At 40.9% G+C, this 18,401-nt stretch overlaps 1 long non-coding RNA gene across 5 annotated transcripts in view; it reads left to right on the top strand.

The window, feature by feature from the left end:
* Positions 1–1,551: 1,551 nt before the first annotated feature.
* LOC131415003 (uncharacterized) overlaps positions 1,552–18,401 on the top strand; it is a 46,371-nt gene continuing 29,521 nt past the window's right edge. The window contains exons 1-4 of one of the 5 annotated variants that reach the window (XR_009222290.1): positions 1,552–1,689; positions 1,929–1,998; positions 2,788–2,870; positions 7,919–8,060. This is a non-coding gene — a long non-coding RNA (uncharacterized LOC131415003). Of the gene's footprint in view, positions 1,690–1,928; positions 1,999–2,756; positions 2,871–7,918; positions 8,061–18,401 lie in introns of all 5 variants that reach the window. The other 4 variants (XR_009222288.1, XR_009222289.1, XR_009222291.1 and 1 more) reach the window with 4 other exon arrangements.

Here is an 18,401-nt window from a genome sequence, read left to right as displayed (position 1 = left end):
CACCGTCTCTCTTTCCCCTATTTGAGGATGTAACAAGTCTGCAGTCTGCAACCCAGAAGAGGACTCTCACTAGACCTGGACCATACTGGCACACTGATCTTGGAATTCCAGCCTTCAGAACTGTGAGAAATAAATTTATGTTGTTTATAAGCTATCTAGTTTATGATATTTTGTTATAGCAGCAAAAGCTGAGAGCCATAAATGTAAGGGATTATTTCTGGACACTCAGTTCTATTCCATTGATCAATATAACTAGCTATAAGCCATACTGTACTGTTTCAGTTACTGTAGCTTTACAGTAGTAATAAATTTTGTAGTAATTAGTTTTGAACTTGGGAAGTGTTGGTTTTCCAATTTTGTCCTTCTCTTTCAAGATTGTTTTGACTATTCTGGATCCCTTGCATTTTCATATGAATTTTAGAATCAGCTTGTCAATTTCTGTGAAAAAGGCAGCTGAAATTTTGATACAGGTTTTATCCCTTTCTACAGATTGAATCTGTAGATGAATTTGGGGAATATGTCATCTTTACAATATTAAGTCTTCTGATCCATGAACATGGGTTGTCTTTTCACTTTTTTAGATCTTTAATTTTTATCAACAGTGTTTTGTAGTTTCAGTGTACAAGTCTTGCATTTCTTTTGTTAAACTCTTGTCCTAAACCCCCTTCAAATATGAATGAAGCTTAGTGATGGCTGGGAACTATGTCTTGGTCAACCCTGAATCTCTCCTACCTGACTTAGTGTCTTGAATTGTGGTTGGCAATCCCTGTGCTTATTGAAGTGAATTGAGAAGATATCTTTTATATCTATAGAAAGTTTATGATATCATTTCCTTTTTTATTACAGCATCCCATTAACAAAACAGGAAAAGTATTAAACCTATTTAATAAGAAAGTTAACTGATGGATAATATATTAAGGCCAAAAATGTTAATAATGTGACCAAAGACACTCAGTCCATGTCAAATATAAAATTAGAGCACAGTTCAACATTTCCCCCTAGCATTGTATTAATTCTGAAAGCATTTGAGCCAGAAGGACATGGAGAAGATCAGGAGACAAAGGGGGATGGCACTAAGTGATTTTACTGAATTACATTAAAAATGTATATTGTCATATTAAACAGCTCCTTCAGGGCTAAAAGAAAGGTTTCACTAAGGAGACGTATTTCTTTCTTGGACTTCTAAATTAGCAGAGTGTTTGGAAATGAGGCTTACAGTTATCTCCATTTCAGTGACTCAATGATGCGAGGGTACAAGAATCTTGACTTGATGGAAGTTAAGGTCTAACTACTGGAGATGGAGTTAAAGATGTAGGAAACCTTCCAGACTCTCTTTTCTACTTGTGTTTCAAAGGTAGGGATCTCTTCTATGAGTTGACATCTCCTAGAATGTTGTCTCTGCTTCAGCCTTTAGAATTGAGCATCCACTTAAGCATTTGGTTGAGCATCCAATAGGGAAGCTCATGGGATGAAATAGGTGTTAAATTACTGCAATTGAAAGGAGAGCACGGTATGAGTGTCGAGCATTTACTGAGAGGAATTTCCAACCAGGAAGACATTGTTAAGGGGAAGCAACCAAATGGACCAGGAGGAGAGTGCTAGCCCTGGCTAAATATTACTGATTACACAACTCTCAGTAAAAAGGGGAAAGAAGTCCCGCTGACGGTTTCTTGACCGTGAAAACAAGAGGTACATTAAGAAAATGCCTGTTATCTAGGGTATTAGACACTGTGGCCTAGAAGGAACTGCTGTGATTGACTGATGCCTTTCAGGTCTGAACTGGATGAATGATGATGGCTGCCTGGATCCAAGATAAAAGAAATTTTCAATTATAAATGGTTAAAAAAGAAATGATCTAATACTCCAGGAAGTATTCTCCAAGGAAGCCAGGTTAAAAGCTGCGATAATAAAATATGTTTTCTCTGTAGGAAAATGTAAGTAGAGGGACAGGGGCTTCGGAAATGGGAGTGAAATACACGAGAACTTGCAGAAGGAGATGTGAGTTGAACTGCTCTTAACCACATATTTACTATCTTATCAATTGTTTGAGAGTCAAACCAATTAATATAAAGGAAAGGTACACATTTGTTGGAGACCATGAAATACACCCTTGGCATATGTGGGTGTAACATTTGTAATTCCACTACATTTAGATCATTCTAGAGGTCCAAGGACTTTGTAATTTTGCTGAGTCACAAGCTTGACTTCTGAATTTGAGGTTGGAATGGGAGAGGAAGTTATTTAGTTAGGAAGTGACTTAGCTAGAGAATAAGAGAGAATCTTTACAAAGTTGTTTGGTTTTATTTTGTTTTTGTTTTTAATTTGCCAGCAGCTCTGGTAAAAATAAGTAGGAGGTAACATGAGTATTTACAGTAAAATATTTGAATTACTTGGGTTTTATTTCATGTTAACCTTATTTTCCATTAACATAGATAAGCGAGTTTATTTGGAGGAGATAGAGCAGTTCCACATTTCTATTCAGGAGTTTCTTAGAGATAGCAAATGGTAGGGAGGTGATGACTTTCATTGTGAAGCTGCATTTCCATAGTGAGTATCCAAGTTTAATTTAGGAGAAAATTAAATAAAAATTGGAAGACTATTTTTTCATCTCAGTTTCAAGTAGGCTCATAGTTTCTTAAAAAGAGAAGAATCAGAATATTGTTGTTGCTAAGCAAAGTTGAGATACAATTTTGAATAACAGGTTACCTAGGCATTTTCCTCAAACTGTTATGGGAATAATATCTGATCCATTCCAGGTTATAAGGGTGAAAGCTATTTTTACTGCAGTGGCTGTTTGGATGCAACATAATTTTGTGAAAGGCATACCCAGAAGTCTCTTTGAGATGTCTTTGGAAACTGCAAACTCAAATGTAAGTTTTTCTGAAGACTGAAGGTATTTCAGGCCCCAGGTGAACAGAGCCAGAGTGGGCTCATTGGATTTAGCAATCAAGGACCGGATTTTGCGGAACAAACAACAGAACTGTGAATTAGGACCCACAGTAGGACCTGATGCTGGCTCTGACGCTGTGTGGAATCTCGGAGCACAGAGTTGAGTTCTTTGATGTTTATAAGCAGGACAAGTCACTTCAGTGAGCAATACATCAACCTTGTGTCCTTCCTTTTGAGGCGTTTGGCTCTGAGGCTGTCTCGAGCTTTAGAAGCTGCAGAGGCAGGAAGATACTATCCTTTCCACGTCAGCACCCCCCTCCCTGCAGGCATTCAAGGGGATAAACAAATGAATAAATGCTAAGCCCTTCTTCTGATTTTGAAATCCATAACAACAAAGGAAGGAGCAATTCAGAGGCAGATCAAGAGCTGAAACAAAACGAGCACTTGGAATCCCCTTTCCCTTTGGAAATGTCTTATGTTAAGACACACTGCTTTTTTTCTTTTCTGCTTCGGGTGTTCATTGTTTCCACTGTTGCAATGTAATAGTTTGAGTCAGTGTATCTTGGTGATGGCACATTTCATTTGCCCCAAATCTTCTATACAGGGATTTTTTTTTCAATCGTGCCTTTTAATATTATCTTTTTAATTCAATGATTGGCTTTACAACTGGTCAAGCGTTCCTAGATACATACTCTCTTGCAGTGCGTACTCCTTCTCTGGGTCTGCAAAAATCATACTTTTCACGAATCCATCTTCAAATTATCTTTCATGGAGGCTTAGAACAAAGTTTTCTGAACTTAGCAGATTTCAAGACAATTTTAGTAATTATAAAACCTTGAAGTTTTAAACAAGACTGAAGCTCATTAAAAAACTCTGAGGCATTTGTAGGGGAGAACTATAAATTTTCCAATCAAGGACTATAAAATTGAAGGCTTCGATTCTATATCATGTCCCCTAGGAGAGAGAGGGAGGGAGGAAAAATGAAGATGGGGATGTTGAAAAGACATTTCACCCCTAGAATGAAAAGAGCAATAAAAAGCAGCTCAGCTAGGGAGAGAGACAGGATAGAGAATGAGAGGTGGGAGGCAGGACTTAGTGGCAAATGTGCTCAGGTGACACTCTGCTTTTTAACCATCCTAGTAAACAATACACTTTTATTTGAGCCCTCATATACTTATGGATGGGATGATCATCCTTTTTCTCCCTGTATCCTTTTAAAACATCATTTGCAGCCCTTTTGATTGACTTTTCTTGTCGTTCATGAGGAAATAATCAAATTCCTTTGGAATGCCTGCCTTCTCCAGCGATATCAAATAGACTTCCTGACTTGACTGGAAAATATCTTTCCTACTCTTATCTGCTAAAGCCAATGTTTATTTTCTCCAATTCTAGTCATTTAACACATGTGCAAGGTGTGTGTTAGGTGTTAGAAATTTTCTTTTCAACTTAGCTTTTGGATCATTGAATTTAAATTTAACACAAACTTGCCTGATTGCGGGACCGGCCCAGTGGTGTAGTGGTTAAGTTTGTGCACTCTGCTTCAGTGGCCTGGGGTTCGAGGTTTTAGATCCTGGGTGTGGACCTACGCACCACTCATCAAGCCATGCTGTGGCAGCATCCCACATACAAAATGGAGGAAGATGGGCACAGATGCTAGCTCAGGGCTAATCTTCCTCAGCAAAAAGAGGAAGATTGGCAACAGATGTTAGCTCAGGGCCAATCTCCCTCACCAAAAAAAAAAAAAATCATTTGCCTGATTGGCTTACCTTTGGTTTCAGAAGATATCTGGATATCTAGATTACCTGGCTCTCTTAAGGTTAGTGCCTATCGATGTGACGAAGAAGACAGTGTTTGTAGGAGTCTTTCCCAGAGCCTTGCACAGAGCAGGTGCTCAGTGGTTATTGGTTTTCTTACTTCCTCGACAGTGAAGTGGATAATGGAAGGTTTTTTTAAGTGGCAAAATTATAATCTAGGATTAAATGGGTTAACTAAGGGTCTAATTTTCTTTCTGGGTAGACTTCGTGTTCCTATACCCACAGAGCCTTGCTAGGATCCAACTAAAATTAAAAATTCGAAAGATTTTAGGGCCAGCCCTGGTGGCCTATTGGTTAAGTTTGGCGTGTTCCGCTTTAGTAGACTGGGTTTTGTTCCTGGGCGCCTGGGCGCAGACCTACACCACTCATCAATGGCCATACTCTGGTGGTGACCCACATACGAAACAGAGGAAGATTGGCACAAATGTTAGCTCAGGGTGAATCTTCTCCACCAAAAAAAAAAAAGAAAAGAAAAGAAAGATTTTACATCACCAATAGTTAATAATGTTTCATATTTGCATCTAAGGCTTAATACACTTTAAGTTTCCTCTGACTATTTTGAAGTGTCCCTTTGGTATCAGTAGCAAGTATTTTAGGTATAAAACACAGTTCCTTCTGATCTGAAGCCAAACCTTGTGTCTTTGCAGCCTCAGGGACCCTCAGCAATAGAACAAGTCATTTAGGGTTATTCAGGAAAGTTACAAAGTGTTGTTACAGCTGTGAATGCCTATGATGGTCTCCTCCATTCGTTAATGTATCCAGTGAGCATTTATGGAGCACCTCTGTCTAGCTGTGCTCACTGTTCCTACACTGATGACCAACACATGCTGACTTCGTCCCTTCTCGGGGTTTTTATTTTTGTGATGGCCAATTAGTTGAGCAGTCTTGACTCCCTTCCAAGGCTGTTTTAGATACCATAATTTTGAAGGATTTATTTTAAACATCATATCATGTGAAGAATAGGTCAGGGAGCCAGGTAAAGTTACTCTGAAAGAGAGAAGTCTTGAAGACCTGTCTTCACCTTTTTGAAGACTGTGGTATTTACATCTCCTAAGAATTTTGTAGGAAAGATTCTTGCAATATAGGCTGACGTGAAGTTAAGCCAGAAGATTTCTAAGGCCCCTTTCATATGTAGGATTTGGTGAATTGGTAACAAACCAAGGGGTGAGGGGAGGATCTCTCCAAAGTGACCCCAGAAAAATACAGAAACCCCCTAAAGAAGTGCTGCTGGATTCTATGTAACTGTAGTGAGCTCTAGTGAGCAGGCAGACACAGGGTATGTCTACCACACTATTGACCCCTGCTCATCCTTTATCTTTTTGTGCAAAGAAAGTCTGGAAACTAACGGAAAAGCATTATGGAGCCTTTATTGATCTCTGCTTCTGACTGGGACTGGAGCTCCAGACTTGTGAAGCTAAACGAGCTCAGCTGAGACTTGGGCTGTTAGCGTTTATGCGGAACCTGCACATTAGCTTCCCGGTCTGCAGGGTTTTCTTCTGACTGGGCATCAATATTGCATGTGCACAGTTTTGAACTGGGCTTTCTGGTAGTTATAAAAAAAAATAAATAAATAAAGTGTGCCCTTTTATTTTGTAGTGAAATGTAGCAACTTTTGTTGTTTTTATATTAGAAGTAAATATGTTTAGAATTTATTATTACAAAGTGTTTTTCTACTTAATATTTGGTAGCATTTCCTCATTGTCAGTAAAGAAGACTGTAACTTCTTGCTTTGTTGAGGAGGTGGGCGGTGTTAATTTCACTACAGTGTCCCTTGTGGTTGGAGGTATTTAAGCAGAGCCTTGGTAGGGGTTAATATTATAGGGCAGTGGTTCTCACAGTGTGGTCTTGAGACCAGCAGCATTAGCCTCACCTGGGGACTTGTTAGGATGGCCCCCTGCTCCAGGTGGTCTCCCGTGCTAAAGTTTGAGAGCCCTCTAATAGGAATATGAGCCTTAGATCAGTAATTTTCTAGGAGGAGGAAGAGGAGGGTATCAGAAACACTTGGGTTTCTTCTTTTCTCAAGCTCATAGCCTCTCTTCCCTTTCCTACACCCCTCCTTCTACTCCCATTACTGCATAGTAAGCCATTACTCTGAGAATCTGACATACCCTTTGGAGGCATTCAGGTGAACATTTAGACTAGATGAATGAAATTTTCTAGGAGATTGCCAATCATGATAGAGTCATGTCCTGACCTTGTGACCTTTTTAGGATACTTGTTAATGAAGATTTGTGTAGTTCTGTTGTCTTTGCATCTACTGTAGATATACTGATAGCCCCACCTGCTCTTATGAGTTAGACAGAAATAGGAAAAGATGTACATTGTTTTACAATCGTGGACTAGCCTCTGGTTGCAGATCTTTCCTAGGAAACTTAAAAATGATTCTACTCTTTTCTGAGATAAAGGTTTCGGTCCTATAGTATAGTGCCTTGCACTTTGGGTTTCTCCAAGTTAAGCCACCCACTGACTGGCATTGAGAAAAGACAGTGCAGTGGTTGGGATGCTCACATGGCCTTTGAATCCAGGCTGCCTGGACACAAGTCCTGGCTCTGCTCTTTGCTACATGTGTGACCTTGGGAAAGTTCCTTTACTCCTCTTGGTCAGTTTCTTCATTTGTAAAATCAGGCTAGTAATAATGTCTACCTCTTAGTAAGTTTTAGGTAAATTTAATAAGTTAATAATGTTAAATTACTGACACTTGATAAATGCTCACTAAATGTTAAATATTACTATTATAACTGTTGTGTAATGAGACAATTACCTACCACTGTGAAGATAACTAAGAAGAATGATAAGTGAGACTGGAAAATATGTATAATCTGTCAAGATAGAGTAAAGGAGCTATGGAGTCAGACAACAGACACACAGGTTTGGCATCTTAAATTAGTAACTTAGCTGCTCCTGAGCCTTCACTTTCTTATCTATGAAATCAGATAACGCCATCTGCTTTGCAGGGCTGTTGTGAGCAGAAACAACATTTTGGAAGAGGCTGGTATACTCAATACAAATGACTATTCTTTTTATTGCTGCTTGCTTTTCTTGAACTAAATTTTAAATAGCAACGTCTTCCCTTTCCTATGGAAATCTAGGGAGTCTGATGTAGAGGAAATGTGTGTATGCTGTGGAATGGCCCATATGCCACTTTGCTATTAGAATATGACTCATTATTTCTAAACTTAGTGTTGCTTCATTTGTATGCTGTTTGGTTTTCTCAGAAATCCCTATGTTCAGCTCCAGTCATAAACTTTGGATAACAAAAGAAAGCAACCTCGATTAAGTGCAGTTTTTGGAGCCACCACAAGTCACTTGTATGAGCTTCCCTGACCAGACAGTGACAAAAAGAGGACGAGTATTTTGGTAAGCAACTGTGCTGTTTTACATTTGTACAAAGCTCTTCTATTTACAAAGGTCTTAAATTTTATCATCATTTTTATTGAGGTACAATTCACATTTGGTGAAAGGTGTAGATCTTAAATGTGCATTTGATCAGTCTTGACACGTGCATACACTATCAAGGTACAGGACACTTCCATCACCCCAGAAAGTTTCCTCCTGTCCCCTCTCAGTCAATTTCCCCCACCCCAGCCCTGTGCAATCACTGTCCTGATTTCTATCATCACTGGCTAGCTTTTCTTGCTGGAGAACTTCATAAATAAATTGAATCATGCAGTCTTTTGTGTCTCTCTTTTTTCCCTTAGTATAATGCTTTTGAGAGTCATCTGTGTTGTTGCGTATATCAGTATTTTGTTCCTTTTTGTTGCTGAGTAATATTCTATCGTATAGTTCTACCACAGTTTGTTTATCCATTTCCCTGTTGAGGGACACCTGGGCTGTTTGCATTACTTCTTTTGATTGTCAATATAATGATGTTAGATAGGCAGAAGGTTCTACTATCTCCATTTTCCCAATTAGGAAGCTGGGGCTCAGAGAAGTGAGGCAACGTACAATCCCACTGCTGCAAACGATGAATCCTGGAGGAGAATCTGGTCTGGTTTCAGGGCCTCTGCTTCCCTCCCATTTTCCAAGGCCAGTTTGCTTCTGGCCTGTGCTGGAGTTCCGCCATGTCTGACCCCGGGATTCCATCTGACTCCGCCTCGTCTTTGATTGAGAAAGACACAGAACAGCAACATTCAGGGATTCAGCCCTACTCTGGGGTAGCCCTTGGCAAAGCCTTAGTTTCTCAGGTGGGAGTGAATGGATTTCTGAGGCTGGCCCAAGGGTGGAACGAGAGCAGTGGGCCTGGATGACGCTGGGTTAGATTACAGATCTTCCGAAGTTCTGAAGATGCTCTAGGAGAGGAGCTTTGTCTTCCATGCTGCACAGGGGAAATAGGATGGACGTGGAGTAGGACAGGCCTCTGTTAAATCCCAGCTCTGCCCTGCACTGGCTGTGGGCACTCGGGCAACTCTGCTTCTGAATCTGTTTCTCCATCTTAAATGAGGTGGTTTAATGCTTCCCTCCCAGGTCCTAGTGAGGAAGTGCCTGATGCAGAACCTGCCTTTCTGTGCTGCATCGAGCGTGGGCGTGCAGGGGCACTGCAATGTGCTGTTGACTTTGCGGTGGGATTTCCGTTGTATGGAAGAACGAATTCTCCCCTTGATCTCTGAAGACACCAATTCATTATTTATAGACTCTGAGTAGAGACAAGAAGGTTTACTTGTTAGTAAAGTCCTCTCAAAAATAAAGCAAGGGAGGGGCACCGAGGGATTCCTTTGCTTTAAGAGAGCTGGGAAAATGAATACAGCGAAATGTGTCCTTTGAAGACACTCTTTCCTTATCCCTTCTCAAGAAAAATGCAACCATCTTCAGGAGGGTATCCTTGTTCAGGATGCTGACTAGGCTTCCTGGTTAAGGAAGGCCTGTGGGAAAAACAGAAGGAGAAAGTGGTTTACTATCAGACTTCCATCACCCTGTTCCTGCCTGTCTCTGGGTCTTTTTAATGTCTCTGGGTCTCAGTTTCTCCACCTGTAACCTTTAATAGCTTATTTTCTTAAATAATTTTTTTTATTTATTTATTTTTTTCCCCCAAAGCCCCATTAGATAGTTGTATGTCATAGCTGCACATCCTTCTAGTTGCTGTATGTGGGACGTGGCCTCAGCATGGCCGGAGAAGCGGTGCGTCGGTGCGCGCCCGGGATCCGAACCCGGGCCGCCAGTAGCGGAGCGCGAGCACTTAACCACTAAGCCATGGGGCAGGCCCATCCACCTGTAACCTTTAAATAGCACATTTTGTCACACACCTCAGGATTTGATGTGACATTTGATGAGTTCACTTTTCCAACAATCAATGTGTATGCAAAGATTTTGGTAGAAAAAAAGAATTTGGTATTTATGTGTATACTATGTAATTTGAGGTTAAGTATGCTGTCCAAGAAAACCTTACGATCTGTGAGAGACTGATATGTGGATGACTTCATGGTAGGAGATATTAAATTCTGGTCATAGCAAAAATAGGGAGGAGTCAGAAGATTCTAGGGTTGGATGATTAGCTTGGTTAGTAAGAGCTTCTAGAGGAAATTTCTAAGAGTTCATGGCCTTACTGAGCTTTTTTCAACTAAGATTGAAAATAGCTGATCTCAACTGATTCAAAGAGTATTTGCTGCTCTGCAGAACAGCCCTGCTTCGTAGCACTTACCGTTAATGTTTCCCTCAATATTCCCAAGGAAAGGACACACTTCTAAAGACTCAACGCTTGCACTGGGAGAGGAAAAACAACCCTAACAGGCTGGAAGGCAGCCTGCTTGCAAAGTATTCATGCAGGAGACTAATGATATGCTTCATTTACGGCTTTCCATAATTGGCATTTAAACACGGTCATTCTGCTGGCTCACCTTTTTAATGTAACAGATCCTTTGCATGTAGGAGGAAGAAAGAATGAATGCTTCTAAATGTGGGGTGCCTTTTTTAATGAAGATGACCTGAGGGAAAAGAGATGACCGTAAGACAAAGACAAAGTATGTTAAAAGGAGTAAGTGTAGAAGGGAGCAAAGATGTCCCGTGCATGGGATGTTTATTGGCCATTTGTTTGGTTTGGGCTCTTTGTTGGAGAACATTTTCTTTCAGAATTTACATTATTTTATGTATTACTTTCAAGTGTATTGTATGATTTCTGTATTTATTTATTTATCTGTCTCCCAGGCAAAAAGAAAAAGAGTCTTTGAATTTCAGGTGACAATAGGACATAATAAGACTAGGATTTTGGCAGCTTATTTAAAAGTTAACATTTATTGAGTGTTTTTTTATGTGCCAGGCATTAGAATAACCACTTATATATATATTACTTTATTGGAATCTCATAATGATCATATGAGGAAAGTATAATTATTATTTTTTTTATTATTGTTACAAACGAGGAAACGGCAAAAAGTTAGGTTGCCACGATTAGACAATTGGTAAGGGGCAGATGTCCAAGCCAGAGCATTGAGCTGTGGCTCTCTGCCATAGTGAGCTTCTTGACAGTGCAGATCCTGTCTCATCCCTCTCGGCATCCTCAGCATTCAGTTCAGTGTCTATAATATAGTGTTTGTTGAATGATTTACAGACCTAACATTTTTTTGTGTGTGTGAGGAAGATCAGCCCTGAGCTAATATCCATGCCAATCCTCCTTTTTTTTGCTGAGGAAGACCAGCCCTGAGCTAACATTCATTGCCAATCCTCCTCCTTTTTTTCCCCTTTTTCTCCCCAAAGCCCCAGTAGATAGTTGTATGTCGTAGTTGCACATCCTGCTAGTTGCTGTATGTGGGACACAGCCTCAGCATGGCCGGAGAAGCGGTGCGTCGGTGCGCGCCGGGGTCCGAACCCGGGCCACCAGTAGCGGAGCGCGGGCACTTAACCGCTAAGCCACAGGGCGGCCCCAGACCTAACATTTTTAAAGGGACTTTGGCAAAACTGCTGGTATCCTTAGATCTTTTTTTCCCACCATGCACACAATCAAGAGGTGGAGATTATTAAGGGAAAATTTGGAATCCCTTTAGGAAATGTTAGCTTTGAGATTCCAGTTAGACACCCAAATGTGGATGTTGGTTAAATGATTGTATTTATGAGGCCAGAGCTTAGGGGAGAAGTCAGGGCTGGAGATAAAATTATGGTGTCATTAGTGAATAGACATTTAAAATCATGGACCTGGATGAGATCTATGGGGTCGGGGGAAGTAGGCACCGAGGCAGGTGGAAGAAAAGAGGGCTGAAGACTCAGTCCTGGTCTCCTATAATTAACAGCTGGGTATAGAAGGAAAAAAAGCGACTTGGAATAAGAAAACTAGGAGTGAGAAGCCTTGGATGCTAAGAGAAATAAGTGATTTGGGAAGATGGGTGTGGATGGCTGGGTCAAAACGCAGCGAGAGTTCAGCTTGGAGGAGGGTAAAGAGCGGTCCATTGGGTTTGCTGTGGCTGGAGGTCCCTGAGACGAGTTGTTTCCTGGGCATGTGGGGATGAAAGACGGGTGGAGTGGTTGCAGAGAGACTGGAAAGTGAGGGTTAGTCAGTCCTTCCGAGTTTTGCTGTAAAGAGGAGCTGAGGGATGGGTCAGAAGCTGAACGGGACATAGGGTCAAGGGAGAATCTAGATTTTTTTCTTAATAGGTGATATTAAGGTATTTTTTTATGCTCACGGGAGTGATCTAGTAGTGAGGGAGAAACTAAGGATGCAGGGGAGAGATGGGAGACTCGCTGAGGTGATGTCCCGGAGGCAAACACCGGGGGGGAGCAGAGCTCTGGCGGCGGGCGTGGCTTGGGCGGGAGCGGGGCACTTCTTCCGCGTTCCGGGAGGGAGGGCAGGGTATGCGGTGCTGCCGATCAACATTCCTCCCGTTCCCTCATGGCCTTAAACTGATGGATCAGTTTAAGAGCCGATGGATTTTGCATATGCCAACAGATATAAGTTTATTCTTAGGGACAAGTATATACCCAGAAACTATTCAGTCAGGAGCTGGTGTAAGAAGAAGGTAAAATAGTCCAAGGCGATTCATTATCAGACCTGCGTTTAATATTGAACTTGAAACTGCTTGCTGTTTCCTATCGCTGTTGCCTCAGATTAAAGGAAGGAATTTGCCAAAAAAGTAAATGCAACACAATCTTTAATAAACAGGTAAAATGTGAAAGTTTTAAAATCAAGAATTGTCTTCTGTTTTTGCTCAAATAATTTAAATCTTTGCAGAAATAATAGGAATAACGATGTCTATAATCAATTGTTGTAACTTCTGTGTACTTAGAACCTATCATATTCCTGGCACTTTTCAAACATTCTTGCTGATCTTCACAACAAAGCAAACAAAGGGATTTATTACGATTTGACAAGTGAGAAAACCGCCAGTGAGGCTCTGCAGTGTTTAATGATTTGTTCAAGGTCGCCCAGCTGGTACAGAAGGATTTAAATTAAAGCTCATTCTGGATTCAGAGTTACTTGCCCTCATACACTGTCTTGACATAGTAAATGTTTTGATGTAAGTAATATCTCTATTTAACATGGGAAAAACATTTGGCTCAAAAAATTAAGTTCCTCAAATATCAAATATTTGCACAAATTATTTTTCTTCTAATCTAGTGTATAGGTATGGTTAAAAGAAAGGAAGGAAAGAAGGAAGGAGGGAGGGAAGATCGATGTAAAACTAGAGAGAATAGTACCATGAACCCACATACCTCATGTTCCAGCTTCAACAGGGGTCCATTCCTGGCCAATCTTGTTCATCTCTATCTAATCTTGTTTCCCCTCCCTTGCCCCACTAGATTATTTTGAGGTAAATCCCAGACATCATATAATGTCATCTGTTAGTATTTCAATGTATAGTTCTAAAAGATAAAGACTATTTTTAAAATGTCACTTTAATACCATTACCTCATGTTTAAAAAATTAACAATAATTTCTTAGATTTGTCAAGTATCCAGTCAGTATTCAAGTCACCCCAACTGTCTTATGAATGATTGTTACAGTCAGCTCACTCCATTCCAAGCAAGGGTTACACAGTGTAGCTGGTTGAATCATTTCTGAAGTGTCTTTTTAATCTATAGTTTCTATTGCCTCCGTTTTTTTCTCCCCCTTGTGATTTGTTATTTGTCCTGGAGAGTTTCCAAATTCTAGATTTTTGCTGATTCCATCACTGGGCTTTGGTTTAACATATTTCCCTGACTTAGTGTTTCTTGGACATTGATTTCTATAATTTTTTTTTTTATTTATTTTTTTCCCCCAAAGCCCCAGTAGATAGTTGTATGTCATAGTTGCACATCCCTCTAGTTGCTGTATGTGGGACGCGGCCTCAGCATGGCCGGGGAAGCCGTGCCTCGGTGAGTACCCGGGATCCGAACCCGGGCCGCCAGCAGTGGAGCGCGCACACTTAACCGCTAAGCCAAGGGGCCGGCCCGGGACATTGATTTCTAATGCTTGATCAGATTCAGTAGTATGAAAGCAGGCCATATGCTGTATATTTCACTAGTTTAAAGTTATGATAGAGCTATGCCCTCAGTCAGCCAGCCATTCCCACCCGCAGTCCCTCTCCTCCTGGAGGTGCAGGAGCCTTGGGCTCCTGGGGACCAGCCTTGCCCCCTATGCACTTGAGTGGCTGCCAGGATCTGCTAGGGCAGGGCAGGGTGGAGTCAGGGACTGGGCCTGGGACTCCTGGCTGAGACTTGATCTACCTGCTCCCAGTGGGGACCAACTAGTTCAAGCTCCCCAGGGAGCCAAGGGGACAGGTCTCCCTTCCCACACCTTACTTCTCCAACTCAGGATTTCCAGGCATTTTAAACACCTCCCAAAATGACACCTCTGAGTAGAGGGTTGAGAGGGAGCACAGTTGTCTGGGGAAACCAGTCTGCTGAGACCCCCACTGCTGTCAATGCTCCACTCTTCCTGTTCAGTGTGGGCACTGCTGGCTGTTGCTCTCTTCCCTGGGTCCTCCCAGTCATCCTACAGTGGCGCCTACTCTGCATGTGAATGCTTCCAGATGGGCGACTGAGGCCTGCTCTGCTCTGCACCTTGTTAGGAGGATTTTTCTAAGGTATGTGCCTCTTTATCTGTTGCCTGCTGAAGACACCACTGCTGTTGCCCTCAAGTGTGGCCAGCTGCAACAAGTCCCAGAAATCAGTCACAAGAGATGCCAAACGTGGGGAAAATCATATGCCCACTTTACTGAAATGCCACAGAGGACAAGTATGAATAATTTTATGTCTAATCTTTTGAATCCATCATCTTTAGCATCAAAAAGTCATACAGCTTGGAATAGCTATTCCACTTCCGGGTATTTATCCAAAGAACAGGAAAACACTAAGTCAAAAAGATATATGGACCACTGTGTTCATTGCAGGATTATTCACAATAGCCAAGACTTGGAAACAACCTAAGTGCCCATCAATGGAGGAATGGATAAAGAAGATGGGGTATATATACACAATGGAATACTACTCAGCCATAAAAAAAGATGAAATCTTGCCACTTGTGACAACATTGATGGACCTTGAGGGTATTATGCTAAGCGAAATGTCAGAGGAAGAAAGTCAAATACCCTGTGATTTCACTCGTAAGTGGAAGATAAAAACAACAACAAACAAACACATAAATATAGAGGTTAGATTGGTTGTTACCAGAGGGGAAGGGGAGAAGGGGAGGCTGAAAGGAGTAATGGGCACATTTCTACCGTGACGGATAGTAATTAGTCTTTGGCTGGTGAACGTGATGTAGTCTTCACAGAAATTGAAATATAATGATATACACCTGAAATTTATATTATGTTATAAACCAATGTTAATTAAAAAAAAGTCATACAGTTTGAACCAAATTTTTTCATCTTAGTTTAAGAGATACAAAGCCACTCTTACGTTTAGATTTATCTGTGGTTACCTTTGTGTCAAGATTTACATAGACATCCTAGAAGGGCAAAGAATTTGGGCTACTGAGTTCTTTAAGGCCTTGCAAGGTGGGGGAGACCAAAAGCAGACAATGTGCACAAACTTGAATTTGAGCTGTGGACGATTTGACTGGGACATGTCAGTGAACCATCACTGGTTCGTGGATAGTGAGGGGCTTGGCTACGTTCTGCAGTTCATAGCTTCCATCATCACGATTGTTTTAACCTCGTACATACCTGTGTCAGTTCTGATGAGGTCGTTCTGTTCATGGCTTACTCTTTGATTTCAGAGAGTAAGTTTATAACTTGTAGCCAATAGGGTCAGAATTATAAAGCACATATAAGTTCCACTGAAAGTAAATATAGGGAATGTGGGAGATCAAATTTGGCCACCCTGAAATATATCTCTTTACCTTGATTGTTTTCTCTGAAGGACATTTGACCTCCCCCACTAACTGCCTAAAGAATTTGACATGGTGGCTCCTTCCTGGAACAGATCTTCCATCTGATGGCTGTAATATAATGTAAAATAGATGTTACAATAGGAAAGGCACCAACAAGCCCATGTTATCAGAAATTCTGTCTCTCTGGCCACATTCTCTGGATGGCCCTGCGAGGAGTTGCCAGACAAACATTTACATTTATAAGGGAAATCTCCATTTGTAAAGGTATCTCCCTCTCTGTCTTGGGAAGAGGGGGGATGACCTCATTTCTAGAAACTTATCAGTGTGGAAGGTGAGGTCTTAAATCTGCATAATAACCTTACTCTTGTTTACAGTGCTTTAGTGGTAATCTCCTGTAACTGACACCCCCCACCCCCAACATCCTCCTTTGTCTTTAGAAGAAGATGGTATTTAAGACGAGAATTTCTGCTATTGTGTTGAGAAACGCAGTGTCCCTGCTTTCTCCCATGTATACATGTTATTAAACTTGGTATTATTTTCTCCTGCTAACCTGTCTTGTTGATTATTTGGCCAGCCAGAAGAACCTTAAGGGAAAGGGCAGAGGGAGATTCTCCCTCTTCCCCCGACAGTTTTGGCGAGCCAGCCAGGAGAAGCACTGGCTGGTAAGTTGCCTTCTCTGGTTGGAAGACCTGCCTTCTCCCTGGACTACTGCAGATGATGAGATACGGGAACGCCTGACGAAAGCCGGCAAAAGGTAAGACTTCTTACCACGTCAGCCTCCCGGAATCTCTATCTGCGGAGCCCGGCGGAAGGAAATGGTGAGAATTTTTTCTCTTTCTAAATTTAGATTGGCAGGAGAAAATATTTGGGAAACTACTTTCTTGGGCTTTTAGTGACTCTTGGTTTAAATTTGGTAGAGTACTCTTGGTTTTGATCTTGATCCCTTTTCCTCCCAGAGTAGTTTCTGTCTTGTTCTGTGTCCTGAGAAAACTTGGCTTTGTGACCAGTGAGAATATTCTCCTTGGTCTCCACCATACGGAAGGTGCATTTACCGGGGTGCACCTTGGTGGCCAGTCGAGTAGACTGGGGTTCCGAACTGTCTCTTTGTCCGGCTGTGCCAAGTTCTCAGGGGAGTTTGTCATAAAAGGGCCCAGTCCATAAGGGCTTTTGTCGTCTTAACCATCGTTGCTTGTTAGTGCTGGAAAAATCCCATTCCAGTATCGCCCGCCCGGTGTCACAGATTAGCGGGTCTGTGACTGGAGGCGTCCCACACTATTGTGGGAGACCGGAGACACCCTTTTATCCTTACCGCCTGTGCAACGAAGGTCTTTACTGTCTCTGAATATCTTTGGGAGTGAATTCTGTGGATCACGGGGGCTACATCATCTGCGCCCTCACCAGGGACGCCTCTTGCGTCCATGGTAAAGATTTAGTCTAAGCGTGGAAAGTTACCTCTGGGTCTTTCCTTAAAAAGGCTTATTGGTTCGAGTCACTATTGGAATAAATATACAAATGAAGATCCTACTCGTCAATGGCCAGACGACGGATCCTTTGAATTGGAAAAACTTCTAAATTGGGAGAAAAAAAAAAAATGTTTTGAGAGCTCTCACATAATTGCTTAATTGGTACCTAAGAATTAAGGCCAGAAAAAAAGGGAAAAATTTGACTAGTCTTAAGACCTTGACTCAGGTTACAATTAAATTGAGAACATGTAAAAGTGTAAGTGTTGATAAGATTATAAAGGTTGGAATGTTTGAGCTAATTTTATATAAAGAGGTTACATCAACTTTGCCTGAGTATGTTTTAAAATGTCTGACTGGGAATGCTTCTCTTGTCCAAAGTTAGAAGACCAAGACCTATTGATAAAAATCTTAATGATAACTATGTTTAAAGGTATAAGAAGTGATGAAAATTGCATGAAATTTTGTAGGAAAAAACTGATGTTATTTCTATTACAGAACTGGTTAACAAAAATAGTAATTTAAATGATGGCTAACTTTATCTGAAGTCTTATGAAGTCTTGTAGGCAATCTAAATAATTATTGGGAACAAGTAAATAGTTGTGAAAAAGATAAATGTTGGATGAACTTTAAACAATAATTATGTGTTATGGTAGTTACTGCTTCCAAACTCTTTTTGGTGACTTAAAACTTTAGAGTTTTGTTAAAATTTATGATAAAAAATTCACTGAGTATCATCATTTCCAAATAACATAAGATATTAGACATTGATTGCTAAATATACGTTTGTCTACTTTTGGCTTTTCATTACAGGAAAACTAAAAGATATTTTGGGTCTATTGGTAAACGTGTTTTATTAAAAGATTGTACTATAAAGTAACATATTTCTAGAAGTTATGAAGTGTTTATAAATTTTCCAAGCCACAAGATACTAATGTAAAAGAAAGTTTACAATTGTTTACTTAGTTTTTACTTACAAATTAAGGTTTCTAAGGGGTAAAA

This window comes from Diceros bicornis, chromosome 15, assembly GCF_020826845.1.
Source record: "Diceros bicornis minor isolate mBicDic1 chromosome 15, mDicBic1.mat.cur, whole genome shotgun sequence".
Lineage (NCBI taxonomy): Eukaryota > Metazoa > Chordata > Mammalia > Perissodactyla > Rhinocerotidae > Diceros > Diceros bicornis.
Note: the sequence above shows the minus strand (reverse complement) of the source record. Positions and strands in the feature narration are given on the sequence as shown.